We start from the raw sequence: 15,018 nt of genomic DNA, 5'->3' as shown, positions 1-15,018 counted from the left end.
GCTCAAGTCCCTATCCATTCCGCGACTTGAGCTATGCGGAGTTTTGTTGCTGTGTCGTTTAATGACATTCATACGCACATCGCTTGGGGAAAGTCAATGCGATGTGCATTGCTGGACCGATTCCACGATCACCCTTGCTTGGATAAATCAGCCTGCATCTCGCTGGAAAACTTTCGTCGCAAACCGCGTCGCAGACATTCAGCAACTCTTGCCGCAATGTCAATGGCACCACGTACGGTCCGAGGAAAACCCTGCCGACTGCGCCTCGCGCGGAATGACTGTCCCGCAATTTTTGAACCACTCATTATGGTGGAATGGCCCGATGTGGCTCCACTCACCCAAGACCTCGTGGCCTTGTGCCGTGCCTCGTTTCGATGCCACGACGTTGTTAGAGGAACGAGCGCCGGCCACCCTCCACGTTGCCACTGCTCCCGATCAATGGGATTTAGCATCGCGATTTTCCAGCTGGCCCAAGTTACTCCGCGTGACAGCGTATCTGTTACGTTTTGCCTCAAAACTTCGATCACCTCTTCCGCCCTCGCGATCATTGGCCTTAGCAAAGGACGGGCACTCGGCAACGTTTTCCGAGACGAGCGCTCTGCTCCCGGACGAAATTCGGAAAGCGCGAACGTTCTGGCTGAAGTACATTCAACGAGCGGTACATCCAATCGAAGTACGGAGTCTACAACAACGGCGGCCGGTCCCGCAACGAAGTCCATTAATATCATTAAACCCGTATCTCGACGCGGACGGTCTAGTTCGCGTGGGCGGGCGGTTGGAAAATGCGGCATTGCCAGAAAGGACCAAACACCCTATTCTCCTCGCCTCGCATCCTTTAGTCCTGCTCCTAATTAAGCATCTGCATTTAAAATTGTTACATGCCGGTCCTCAATTAACGCTTGCAAAATTGAGACAAGACTTTTGACTTCTACGGGCACGTCCTATCGTGCGCCAAGTTATACATCAATGCGTTCGATGCGCGCGAGAACGTGCGACAGTCCCATCCGAAGTAATGGGAAATCTTCCGTCGGTACGCGTGACTCGTGCCGAACGAGCGTTTCTGCATTGCGGCGTAATGTCATCATGAATTCTCGAATGTTCATACTTCGAATTTCTGCAAGGTTTTCGAAGCCCCGAATCCACAATGCGGTGGCGGCTTGCATAGAGAAAAATTGTTCAACATCTTCATCCCGACAACATATTGAAAGAGCTTCGAAGTCGATGTCGTGTGACTTCTTATGCACAATTACCGATAGATATGTATTCATAGAATTACTCAATAACATATTTTCCCTTCTGTTCTATTACTTCTTGTCGGATTTCTAAATATCTTTCCTATTTTTCAATTTCAATTTGAAAACCCTACGAACTTTCGTTCCTACCCAACAATTTACACTTTACAATATTAGTATAAAATACTGATTATAAACATTTATACGTACTGTATAATGCGTGGTTGCGTTCCCGCGTTTGCAGTCGTGGACGAAATGCCCAAACCGATGGCTCCCACTCTGGCGAAAAATCGCCACCCATTTCCCTCCTACCGCACTACGCAAACACGCACCTTTACTCTGTTCGTGTGCGCTACCTATGCGACGTTCGACGGGTTCCTCCGCAATTATTCACGTTACGAAAGTTTCGAACGTGTGATGCGCGATCACATTTCGCTATAACTTTTGTTCTAAAAAACTCATTAAAGCGAAATTTGGACTATAAATTTTTCTGAAAAATGTTTACGAAAATATATTTTGCATTCTTTAAATAATCTTTTTTCAGTATAGCCACCTAAGATGTTCAAATGTGACCCCCGAAACAAATTGATTTTTAGTCACACCGTGCCCAACAAAATATTACGAAAAAATTCATGGATATTCTACTTACTAGCATACAGGAGTGAGATTTTTTTCAGAACTTTAGGTGGAAAAATCGATTTTATATCGAACTTCTCGGTTGACCCCGCTTATATTATTATGTTCGCTGTGTCTTCGTTGTGATTATTAATGTGTATATTTTACAGTTTTTTTTTTGGATTATGCAAACATGTTTGTTGAAAAAATTGGACATCTCCAAACATTCGAGGAAAGTGCGTATTTCGTATTGAAGTTTCAGAGATACTGGTTTTATAAAAATTCAGTAGTTAGATATTATTTTCAAAATGAGGAAACTGTTGGAAGTCATGTTGATATATTGAAATATAGGGCAAATAAAATATTTTATATTGCATTTTTAAGTCTGTACATTCTTTTTTCGAATATAAAAATGTTTATTATCTCATATGTTAGAAACCAGGAGTTCCTGGTCCCAAGGTTCTAGGGTAAGTGCCGTGTGGTTCATCATGGTCCTCTTACCAAAAGGCATAGCCTTCCCCACTCCGTGGCCAGATCCTTCAGGACAAAGAGTCCCTTATCTTTGACAATACGACGTCGGGTCGCTTGCCTTTTCTAAACATTCTCACCGTCAATAAACAGTCAATGCTTAGACAATCGATAGCTGTGAAACCCAAATCGGTCATCAGCTATCGCGTCGCCTGCTGCCAGGCAGAGTTGGGCATTATTTAGATAAAAAATTATTTAAGTAACGAATCTAATAAAAGATAATTTATCTTTATTCGTTATTAGAAGGTTCGAATAAAAAAATTATCTTTATTCGACGAGTATCGAATAAATAATTTTATTCGACGAATAATGCTAATTTTTTTTATTCGAAGCGGATTTATTCGAACTTCGAATAATTTTTTCATCTTTTATCTGTATCTTTTATTCGAAGGCTTCGAATACATCTTCGCATAACTTACCAGCTCGACGAATAAACGGCGACGGCGCCCGACGAGGACCGACGAGCGCCGAACGTCGAAGACCCAGCGACTGCCAAACGGCATACAATGTAAGCGGATGGAGAATCGCGCACGAATGAAAGTTTAAACTTTTAGATTTTTCAACATATCCTCATAAAATTGTGACGAGTGAATGGAGGGGATTTTCCTGATGAAAATGAGGTCAAATTCGAGTGTAATCGAACAAGTTTCACTGATACGTAATGTTACGATAAAAATTACAATGTCATTAAAGACAGTCCAAATGATGTCGTGTTTGGTCTCATTTCGATCGGAACAAACTCTACAACTCATTCGTCTTAACAATATTGTTCTGATTAAAAACATAAAACCATAAATTGCCAATAATGCGCGATTCTCCATCCGCTTACATTGTATGCCGTTTGGCAGTCGCTGGGTCTTCGACGTTCGGCGCTCGTCGGTCCTCGTCGGGCGCCGTCGCCGTTTATTCGTCGAGCTGGCAAAAGTTATTCGAAGATTTATTCGAAGCCTTCGAATAAAAGATACAGATAAAAGATGAAAAAATTATTCGAAGTTCGAATAAAAAAAATTATTTTTATTCGTCGGATAAATTCTCGTCGAATAAAATTATTTATTCGATACTCGTCGAATAAAGATAATTTTTTTATTCGAACCTTCGAATAACGAATAAAAATTTTTTTATCTTTTATTCGTTATTCGAAATTTTTATTTAGATAAATATTTTGCCCATCTCTGCTGCCAGGACTGTTTAGCCTCACGGGCCACAGACATTATAAAGCCCTGCCATAAGTCTGTCAAGGAATAAACATCCCTTCGACCATCCCACCAAAATCTCTCGTTAAAAATGCGTTGACGCTAACATATAATACGCTTGGAAACAGGAAAAAAGGCAACGAGAAAATTCATTTTCATGCAATTTACAAAATTCTAAAAAGAATTTAGAACAATTGTTTCAATATGTTGGAATTTATTTCATAAACAGAACAAAATGAATCTGTTATTTCTTTAGAAGGAAGGATCGTTTGAATCGGCTTTTGATATACATTGTATCTGCAGTTAATATACATTGTATGTTGTCCCCGGCATGGGACCCTCGATCCTCTGATGTTCATATTGAACTGTTGCTCCTCTGTTTCGTTTTCTTGTTTCATTCGCGACGTTTCTCTCAAACCGTAAAGACGTGTCTGACGACGTGCTATTAGAGAATTTGTTGAAATATAATCTCTATTCCGTGTGCTACAAAAGAGTGTGCTTTCTTTATATATATACCCATATCCCATTAGGTTATGGGCCCAGGACACGTTTTGCATTAACTCTATATATAGTTATTAGTTTATTTTGTCTTTTGTGTAAAGTACTTAGTGTAATTGTTAAGTATTTTTTTTTTTTAATTGTGTTTGACTTGTAGTTTTTTATTGTTTAGTGACTAAGTGTAAGATACTTTGTATAAGTGACAATGGACACATTTAAAGACAGGAGAAATATTCCCCAGTTTAGTGGCATAAAATATAATGCGTGGAAACACAGGATTCGAAATTTTCTGTATGAGCTTGATGTGCTGAAAGTTGTTGATGATCTGCCGCCGAATCCAATCACGGCTGAATGGACCAAAGCCGAGCGTATTGCTAAATGTGCGATTGTGCAGTATTTGTCGGACACGCACCTCAAATACGATACGCCAGGAAGTGTGCCTGCCAGGGAAAATGAAATAATTTCTATCCTGTTATCGAGCTTACCAGAAGCTTACGACACGGTATCGACTGTCATTGAGACAATGTTAACAGAAGCGAATATTACCATAGATATTGTGAAGAAAAGACTCTTAGATCACGAAACCAAAATCAAAAGTGAAAAAGTAGACAACAGTGCAAAAGTGCTGCAAGTACAAAGGATGGAAAGAGGAAATCAACGACCGAGCAATTTTGGAAATCAATCTAGAAGAGGAAACCACAAAGGACACTACAGAAGAGGAAATGGATTTAAACTCAACAAATCATCATTTGCTGGAAAATGTCACCAGTGTGGAAGAAAGGGACATATGATTAAAGATTGCTACCATTTTAAAAAGAGGCTTCAATATAAAAAAGAACAAAGCAGCAATAATCAAAATTTACACAGTATTCAAACGGCTCAAGCAGTGCCGAATGAAAATGTCTCTGGCTACGCTTTTATGACCGGAAACTATAAAGTTGCGAAAAGTGAAAAATTAACATTTATCCTCGACTCCGGTGCATCGGATCATATCGTAAACGATGACAGTGTATTCTCACACGCGATCCAGTTAGACCCACCTATGAAGATTTTGACTGCTAAGAATGGACAGTATATCACGGCCACAAAGAAGGGACAAATACCTGTAACCAGCAACATGGGCATTGAAGGCGTGCTTGGAGATGTGCTGTACTGCCCTGACGTGCCGTATAATTTATTATCAGTCAGCAGATTGCAGCAGAAAGGAATGAGTATTAATTTCAACGAGAGAGGTGTTCAGATTATTAAAGACGGAAAAATGGTAATGTATGGTAAACCTTTAAATAATTTGGTATCTATGGTTTTTGGAATTACAAAGAAAAGAGTAAATTTATTGAACTCTTATATGCCTAGGAGAATAATTAATAATTATGAAGTATGGCATAAGCGTTTAGGGCATATTGGAAAAACAAAATTTTTACAATTGAAAAATAGACAAATGGTAGAAGATGTGACTTATCTCGAAAAAATAATTCCAGACGATTATCTTTGTGAAGCTTGTATTAATGGGAAACAAGCACAATTACCATTTGAAAAGGCAAAGGATAAGAGTCACATCAGGCAACCATTGTTTATAGTTCACACAGATGTTTGTGGCCCGATCACTCCTTCTACGATTAATGATAAAAGATATTTCATTACATTCATTGATGAGTATACGCATTACTGCGTAACATATTTGCTTGAAAACAAATCAGAGGTTTTCACAGTGTTTAAAGACTTCATTGCAAAAAGTGAAGCGCGTTTTAACTTAAAAACTGTCAATCTATATTGTGATAATGGCAGAGAATACTTATCGAATGAAATGAAAAATTATTGCATACAAAGAGGAATAAGCTATCATTTGACGGTCCCGCGGACTCCGCAATTAAATGGCGTTGCAGAACGCATGAATAGAACGATAACCGAAAAAGCACGTGCAATGGTAAACGGTGCAGGTTTAGGAAAAGAATTTTGGGGAGAAGCAGTTTTAACTGCTACATATTTAATTAATTTAACCCCGTCGAAAGCTTTAAGTGTAGATAAAACCCCATTTGAATTGTGGCATACTAAGAAGCCCAAATTAAAATATTTAAGGGTTTTTGGTTCAACAGTATACGTCCATAATAAAGTTAGGAAATCGAAATTTGATGAAAAATCTTACAAGTGTATACTGGTAGGATTTGTACCAAATGGTTATAAAGTATGGAACGTAGAAAATGGGAAATTTGAAATAGTAAGGGATGTGATCATTGACGAAATTAATTACTTAAAATCTCGGCCTGTAATAAAGAAAATAAATATGGAATGTGAAACTGATGCATCTCGAGAGGTGCCGAAATCAGTAGATATACAGTGTGGTTTAAATAAATCTGATAATGAAAAATCAGATGTATTAAAGAGGATGAAATCTGATAACAATAAATCAGATATACTAGAGCCAAGAATAAAAGTAATGGTAGATCACATGGAAAATAAATCTGTAACTGAAACAGATATAGCAGGAGTGCCGGGACCAGAACAAAATGAAATAGTAGAATTAAAGGATAGCATTGAACCTAGAAGGAGTGATAGAATTAAACAACGACCGTCTATTTCGTATGAAGAATTTGATGGAGACGATGATTATCTTTTGTGTGCCCAGTCAATAGTTTTAAAAATTCCCACCTCTTTTGAAGAGATTAAAATGAGAGAAGACAGGATCAAGTGGGAGCAAGCTATTGCTGAGGAAATAAACTCATTGATTATTAATAAAACTTGGGATTTAGTACCGAGGCCAAAAGATAAAAACATCGTCGACTGCAAATGGGTTTTTACGATCAAAAATGATGAATCCGGAAATCCATTAAAATACAAAGCTCGACTAGTGGCTCGTGGTTTTAGTCAAAAATATCTAGAAGATTATAATGAAACATTTGCACCTGTAGCTAGAATGTCTAGTTTTAGATTTCTTATAGCTTTTGCAAATCAATATGATTTATTAGTCCACCACATGGACGTAAAAACAGCTTTTTTTAAATGGTATTTTAAAGGAAGAAATTTATATGCGAATTCCTGAGGGTGTCAAGTGTAACAATAATAATAATCAAGTGTGTAAATTGAATAAAGCTTTGTATGGTCTTAAACAATCAGCTAGATGCTGGTTTGAGATGTTTGAAAAAGCTCTTGTAGAAAAAGGCTTCCGGAACTCATCAGCAGATCGTTGCATTTATATTCTAGATAGAAAGAGTATATTAAAGAATATATACGTGATACTATATGTGGATGATTTAGTAATAATAACGGCTGAGATTGAAGCAATGAAAAATTTCAAAAATTATTTGAAAGATAGATTTTGTATGAAAGATTTAAATGAAATCAAACTATTTCTTGGAATAAAAGTGAATAGAACTAATGGGAAAATAACATTAGATCAGAGTGCATATATTAAGACTGTGCTTGAGAAATTTAATATGCTAGATTGCAAACACCAGTTAGTACACCTCTTCCAAGTGTATTAGACTACGTAGCTTTAAACTCGGATGAACAACACAATGCACCTTGCCGTAATTTAATTGGATGTTTAATGTACATAATGATTTGTACAAGACCCGATTTAAGTATTGCAATAAATATTTTAAGTAAATATTCAAATAAAAATAATAGCGAACTATGGCAAAACCTTAAAAGGGTTCTTAGATATCTGAAAGGGTCAGCTAATATTAAACTAACTTATGTTAAAAACGATTCTAAAAATCTATTGAGTGCATATGTAGATTCAGATTGGGGAGGCAATGAACATACGGATCGAAAGAGTACAACAGGGTATTTGTTCAAGATGTATGAACAATGTACAATCTGTTGGAATAGTAGAAGACAAAAGTCAGTAGCAGCCTCATCCACTGAAGCAGAGTACATGGCTCTTTTTGAAGCTGTGAGAGAAGCACTATGGTTACGATCATTGGCAATGAGTATTAATATAAGTGTCTCTGATCCAATAATAATATTCGAAGATAATATGGGTTGTATTAATATTGCGAACAATCCGAGCAGCCATAAACGGTCGAAACATATAGATATAAAGTACCATTTCTCAAGAGAACAAGTTGAAAAGAATGTCATAAAACTTGAATTTATTCCCACAGATAGCCAACTAGCAGACACCCTTACGAAGCCATTGCCAGCACCTAAATTTAAGGAATTTAGAGCAAAGATGGGCCTGGAATAAAAAAAAAATATATTCAGTAATAATAGTAATAATATAGAAATAAGATTATAATGAATATAGAATTATAGTTGTGATAGTACAAGTTTTTTTTTATATGGTCTGATTAGGTTTTTCTGGGTTTCCCTAATCCTAAGCAACAAATGTTGGACCATATGTAATTAGCCCCAGACGAAGCACAAGGAAGACATGTCTTTACTAAAAAAATAATAGATTTATTTTGAGGGGGCGTGTTGGAATTTATTTCATAAACAGAACAAAATGAATCTGTTATTTCTTTAGAAGGAAGGATCGTTTGAATCGGCTTTTGATATACATTGTATCTGCAGTTAATATACATTGTATGTTGTCCCCGGCATGGGACCCTCGATCCTCTGATGTTCATATTGAACTGTTGCTCCTCTGTTTCGTTTTCTTGTTTCATTCGCGACGTTTCTCTCAAACCGTAAAGACGTGTCTGACGACGTGCTATTAGAGAATTTGTTGAAATATAATCTCTATTCCGTGTGCTACAAAAGAGTGTGCTTTCTTTATATATATACCCATATCCCATTACAATAATATCCAACTACTTTTATAAAACCAGTATCTCTGAAACTTCAATACGAAATACGCACTTTCTTCGAATGTTTGGAGATGTCCAATTTTTTTCAACAAACATGTTTGCATAATCCAAAAAAACTATAAAAAATACACATTAATAATCACAACGAAGACACAGCGAACATAATAATATAAGCGGGGTCAACTGAGAAGTTCGATATAAAATCGGGAATTTTATGCTTTCGGATTTGTGTCAAAATCGATTTTTCCACCTAAAATTCTGAAAAAATCTCACTCCTGTATGCTAGTAAGTAGAATATCCATGAATTTTTTCGTAATTTTTTGTTGGGCACGGTGTGACTAAAAATCAATTTGATTCAGGGGTCACTTTTGAACATCTTAGGTGGCTATACCAAAAAAATAAAAAAAAATTATTTAAAAAATACAACACATATTTCAGTATACACTGCACCAACGGAATCAGTGAGGTAGGTTCAAGCGTCGCCAAGTTACATTTGCTGGCAGTGGGGGGGGGGGCGATGACGCATGTGGCAACATCTGGTTGCGTCGTTGTTTGTTTCGTTCAGTTTACTGATGGACAGGAACGCGTTCGCATCGCGTGCGAATCATTCCTGTTTCATTCGTTAAATAATTTATACACAACGCGGAAAAATAAGTTTACCAGTCCGTACGACTTGTGTTGACGCGAGTGTGTATAGTTTGGAGTTTGTGTGGAGAAGTGTGGAGATTGTGTAAAAATGGAGTGTGGTGAATCGTGTTCTATTGAGCATGCGGGAAAAATGGCGACCTAGCGAGCAGCCAAGGCGGCTGTATCCTCTAAAAGACTTCGGAGCTCAACCACAAGATACAGCAGAAGAAAATGACAGCTGAATAGGTAAGTGACAAACAGTCTATATACCCCGTGAACTTCTCAAACAAATAAATTTAGATTACATTTAGATTAATTTTTGAGTTCCTCGCTTTGAGTTCTTCTGACACAGAGGAACACTAAGTGATTTTATAAAAACTTTGCACTAGTATTCTGCTGCACCACACAGACAAAGAAACAAAACAAATGTAGTCGCTGACAGTAATATTGGGACACTCAGGGCGATAACTATTTTAATATTGCATCATACGATTTGGATGTTGTTGACAAGTTAGAACAATTAGTTTACAACATGACGTGAAAAAAGCTAACGTTTTCGCGGGCATGCTGCGCCAAGACATCTTTGCCGCTCACGCATGCACGCACACACTCACCCGAGCGAGTTCGACGTACTCGGGAGAGCCCGCGAACGTCCGTCAGCTGTTATGGTGACGGTTTGTTTTTGTCTGCTTTCACTTTTGTTCCACGATCAGCTGGGAACGTCGATCCCCCCCCCCCCCCATGCTCGAGCTGCTTTGTACAGGTATGATGCTCATGGGGACGGCAATGCGCCGGACCCGTCAATCAGTCGGTGTCACTTGTTTATTGCTGTATGAAAAAATTACATTGTCATATAACTACAAATAAATGATTGATTCTATGTAACACAATTGGTTTGCTACATAAAGTGAAAAAAAATATTTACAGAAATTGCAGAGAAAATACTAAAAGGTGTATTGTAACAGACCTGGCTGCGCCAGGCCTGTTCCTAGCTGTACGCGCCCCGAACTCGAACCCCCGAACGCGACCGACGGATACCGAGATCCGCCGGTACCCGCGAGCCCCGCACCACCGAACCGATCTTGGCGGGAACCGGAACCCGCCATGATGCGACACCGTCGCGCCGGATGCGTGACGACACCGGAAAGGCCGGCCGCGAACCGTACCGCACCGCACCCCCTCGCCTAGCAAGACGAGAGAGACGAGCCGGAAAACGCTCTCTTTGGTTTTCCGCCGTCACCGTGACAGGACGTGTTTTTCCCGAGCCGTAATTCTAGCCGCCGATACCGACCGCACGAATACGACCGGACTCGCGCTTTCACGACGCCGAGAAGCCGCCTGCCGACCCGATTCGCGAGAGTATTGTTGAATCCGCGGAAATCGAACCGCGAGTGTGCCGAATTTCCCCGCGACCCGCGAACCCCGATATACGCCGCTGCGTACTGGACCGCCTGGAGAGCCGACCCGAACGCCGAGCGATCGAGGACCGGAACCAGGGTAAGTACCCTTCTTTCCCGTTAACCCGACGTCTCCGCCTCCACCCTACACCCTCGGAGAGCGAACCACCCGCGACCGGCGTAACGCCGGCCGTCCAGGGGCACGGGTTCTCCGTCCGCCGAAGTTGCCCTGGTCCGGAAACGCCGCTGCGTACGGCCAAGACCCCGCCGTGACCCGACACGCGCGCGAGACCTGAATCGCGACCGCCGACCTCCGAACCGCGAAGCCGGGACAGTGATGAACGTTTAGCCGAGTCGCGTCATTAACCACCTGTGCCCGACCGTCCGTGTCCCGCCGTAACCCTCGCGTTATCCCGCCGCGAACCCTGGCACGGCGAGCCAAATCCGGCCGCGAGGAACCGTTTGTACGAGATCCGCCGGGAAACGGACTCGTTACAGTATTTTGCAACTTTTTGATGTGGACTTACATTGAAAATTTAGAAAGTACGATTTGTAGATCTGTATGAATTATACATATTCTGAATATTTCATCAAAATCGGTCAACGTTGCAATAAGCTACAGATGTTTTAAAATGATAATATAAGGGTGAAATTCCCTGACAAGACCAAAATTCTGCGACTTTCACCCTGCTGTCATCGTTATACGTTTGTAGCTCATTGCAACGTTGACCGATTTAGATGAAATATTCAGAATATGTATAATTGATACAGATGAACAAAACGTATTTTTTACATTTTTAATATAAGCGCGCATAAAAAAGTTGCAAAATACAACTTTTAGTACTTTCTCTGCTATTTCGACCAAATGCAATTTTAATCAAACATTTTTTTCACGTTATGTAGCGTAGTAATTGTTCTAACGTCTCAAAAAAATTCAAGTAGTGCTGTCCAATATTGGCAAAGTTATGCGATTTTGTCCGAATATTAGTGGGAGTCACTGTATATACATATATATACAACGTAATTTCATACAACAATAAACATGTGACATCGACTGATCCGGCGCGTTGCCGCCCCCGTGAGCATCATAGGTGTTCCGAGTAGCTCCACCATCGCGGGGGGGGGGGGATCGACGTTCTCAGCTGATCGCCGAAAAAAAAAAGTGAAAGCAAACTGTCGTCACCGTAACAGCTGACGGACGTCCGCGGGCTCTGCTGAGTACGTCGACCTATCAATCATTTTTATGTATTTTTAATTTGTTTTTAATATATGTTTTATAACTATTGAAAATGTAATAAGAATGTAAGGATAGATCGAAATGTGCAAGATCACGAGAGTCAATGTTTTTGAGTCGCAATCAAAGTACTGAGAATGACTCGGATAGCGAAGCAGCAGCAGCATGCTCGGATAGCATTTTGTTGAGTTTATTAATTTTATTCACTAGTATTATAATTTGTTTAAGTTTATTATTGTTAATTTTACATATGGTTCATTTATTATTAATTTTGATCTAAACTTGTTAGTTTTTAAAAATACATTTGTTAATGTATAATAATACATTTTTTCCTACAAATTTTTTTTTTGTTTAACTTATAAACTATATTGGTAAATATAATTGTCTGTAAAAAATTTCCTCTATAACTACGACAAGTGCCGAAAACAGGCGATTTGTCCACACTGTGCGCCGGACCGTCTAAACATGATCTAGTCGTCCGCACGCACAAGGAACCCATTCATCCCACAAATATTAAAATAGTTATCGTCCTTTTAAAAGTGTCCTAATATTATTTGTGAGTGACTGTATCTCCGTTACACTCACAGTTTGCATGCACACGCCAATGTCACTGGTTCTGGTAATTCACATTTTTAATGGTGGGGGAATAGGGAAGTCAAAGGGGAAATGACAGTGTGGCAAAACGACCAAAAGCTGGCCAAGCGTCAAAAACAGTAGAAGAACATTATAAACCTTTCTAAAAATACCGTGTACTGAGGTTTTGATGGTCGCTGATCACGTGATCACGAATGTAATGTTAGGTTAACCCTTTGCACTCGAAGCTATTTTAACTCCAAAACGAAACATTTCTTCCCACCTAGAATATTGCTCTTCTATATATATTTTTTTTATGTTATACATACGAAAATAGTGCAATTCACTCGAACAATACAGAAATGTTTAGTAATTTATTAAATACAATCAAATGTAATAATGTAAAAAATATTTTTAATAAAGATACAGCAATTTTTCGTGGTGCCTAACAGTCACCATTCGAGTGCTAAGGGTTAACATTTTAATTAACCGTTCGTGAAGGAAATATAAAAGTATTAAAAAAATTGTTTTATGTATTTATATAAGAATATAGAAACTAAGGCTGAGCGGCGGTTACATTTATATGAAAAAGTTGTTCAGAATGTAGAGTTTTACAACATATTTAAATTTTATCAAAATCGGTGAGGAGGAACCTTTTGTGCACAATTTTACCAATACCTTTTCAATCTGTTTGTTTGTAGTATGTTTTATACTGAGAATCAAATTCAATAAGTTGATTTTCTATTGACACAGTTGTTAGTAGTTGTAAAACTTCAGATGGTATTTCGAAAAATCGTACTTGGGCCAGATTTTGGGCGTTTCTGCAATTATTTTAAACAAGTGCGGTGTTTCTCTACAGTTTCTCTCTTACAGACCTGTTTTTAAAAATGATAAGGCGAAATTAAAATTATGTCAATTGGACGCTGCATCGTAAAACAGTTACTATTCATTGCTAAATGGACATCATGAGAAAGTGGAGGATACGTTTCATTCGGAAATAATGAATGAGAGTTTGAAATAACTGTTTCGTTGTGAAGAGGACGTGTCGTCACAGAAGGCGAGGGTGTGGTCTCTGTACCAACGCATCGAACTCCTTTCATTTGTGGAAGAAACGGTCCCAGGTATTCGGGGGAGGAAGTGGTATCCTCGCGGGGATACGTCCCCCAGGAGGGTACCCCCTTTCCCGACCGGTCCACAAAAAGCGATGCACCGGCTCCCACATTACTGCAGATTGATTTTTGCGGTAATTGGAGTTGCATCCTGAAAGGAGTTTCGGTGGTTGTTTGGAGGGGAAAACACCCGTGAAGACGGCAAGAAAGAAGTGCGTAAATCGTTTTCAAGAAAGAAGTACCGAAGCCCTAAAACGAAGAGTCAAGAAGAAGGCGCGAGAGCGACAGTATTCGAGAAGTACCGACCGCATAAGAAGTGTTGTGACACTTGGAAGTTCGCAACATTATGATGAACAACGAAAATGTAACGCCGTCGTCAAGTGGACAAGAAAAGGAAATATTACGGACTACCTCTTCTGACGCCGGGCGTAGTCAAGAAATTCCACAAGAAATCGATAACGTTGAAGAACTCGGGGAGCAAACTGCCACCGACAAAGAAATGCACTTCGTCGAGGAAAACGAAACGACGGTCGAGCCATCCACGATGGAAAGTATAACGCCGTCATCAAGTGGACAAGAGAAGGAAATATTACGGAATACCTCTTCTGACGTCGGGCATAGTCAAGAAATGACAAAAAAAAATAGCTAAACGTGGAAAAACCATCAAAGACATTCTGAAGGAAGAAGCGGAGGTGCAGGCCCACCAGCTCGTCGTGCAAAGAGAAACGACGGTCGACCCACAGGAAGAATTGTGTCTTCCGGACGGATCTCTCAGCATCGTGGACATTCGTCATATTTTTCAAGAAATGAAACGCATAAGCGAACATTGCGAAACATTAGATTGTTCGATGGAGCATTTGAACATAATACGTATGAAGAGAACTGTGTTGCAGACCACCCTGACCGTGAAATGCATGATGTGCGATTATAAAGCCGATATCCACAGTCAACCTGATGATCCTCAGGTCATGGATATTGTTACGTATGGAGACGTTCTCCACGTTTATTTCGATTAGAATTTCTAATCTCTTTTCTGAGAACGAAAAGCGTCCCAACAGGCCCCTTTTTTAAACGAAAGATACTCAGTTGAGATTCAGAAACGGTTCCGTAACGTTATAGTAATCGTGCAGTCACGTCGCGTTACAGAGTCAGTTCTAGTGAGATCGGGTTAAAGTCCCTTTCGAATCAAACGTAACCTCATAGATTCCGTTAATTCGCGTACTCTATTTGGCTTTTCGACAATCGCTCTCCGACCCCGCATTGA

General features: G+C 39.5%; 1 long non-coding RNA gene across 1 annotated transcript in view; it reads right to left on the bottom strand.

Moving 5' to 3' along the window:
• Nucleotides 1-3,555: 3,555 nt before the first annotated feature.
• LOC143363264 (uncharacterized) overlaps nucleotides 3,556-15,018 on the bottom strand; it is a 423,040-nt gene continuing 411,577 nt past the window's right edge. Inside the window, exon 3 of the long non-coding RNA XR_013083781.1 lies at nucleotides 3,556-3,685. This is a non-coding gene — a long non-coding RNA (uncharacterized LOC143363264). The remainder of the gene's footprint in view (nucleotides 3,686-15,018) is intronic.

This window comes from Halictus rubicundus, unplaced genomic scaffold (assembly GCF_050948215.1).
Source record: "Halictus rubicundus isolate RS-2024b unplaced genomic scaffold, iyHalRubi1_principal scaffold0029, whole genome shotgun sequence".
Taxonomy (NCBI): domain Eukaryota; kingdom Metazoa; phylum Arthropoda; class Insecta; order Hymenoptera; family Halictidae; genus Halictus; species Halictus rubicundus.
Note: the sequence above shows the minus strand (reverse complement) of the source record. Positions and strands in the feature narration are given on the sequence as shown.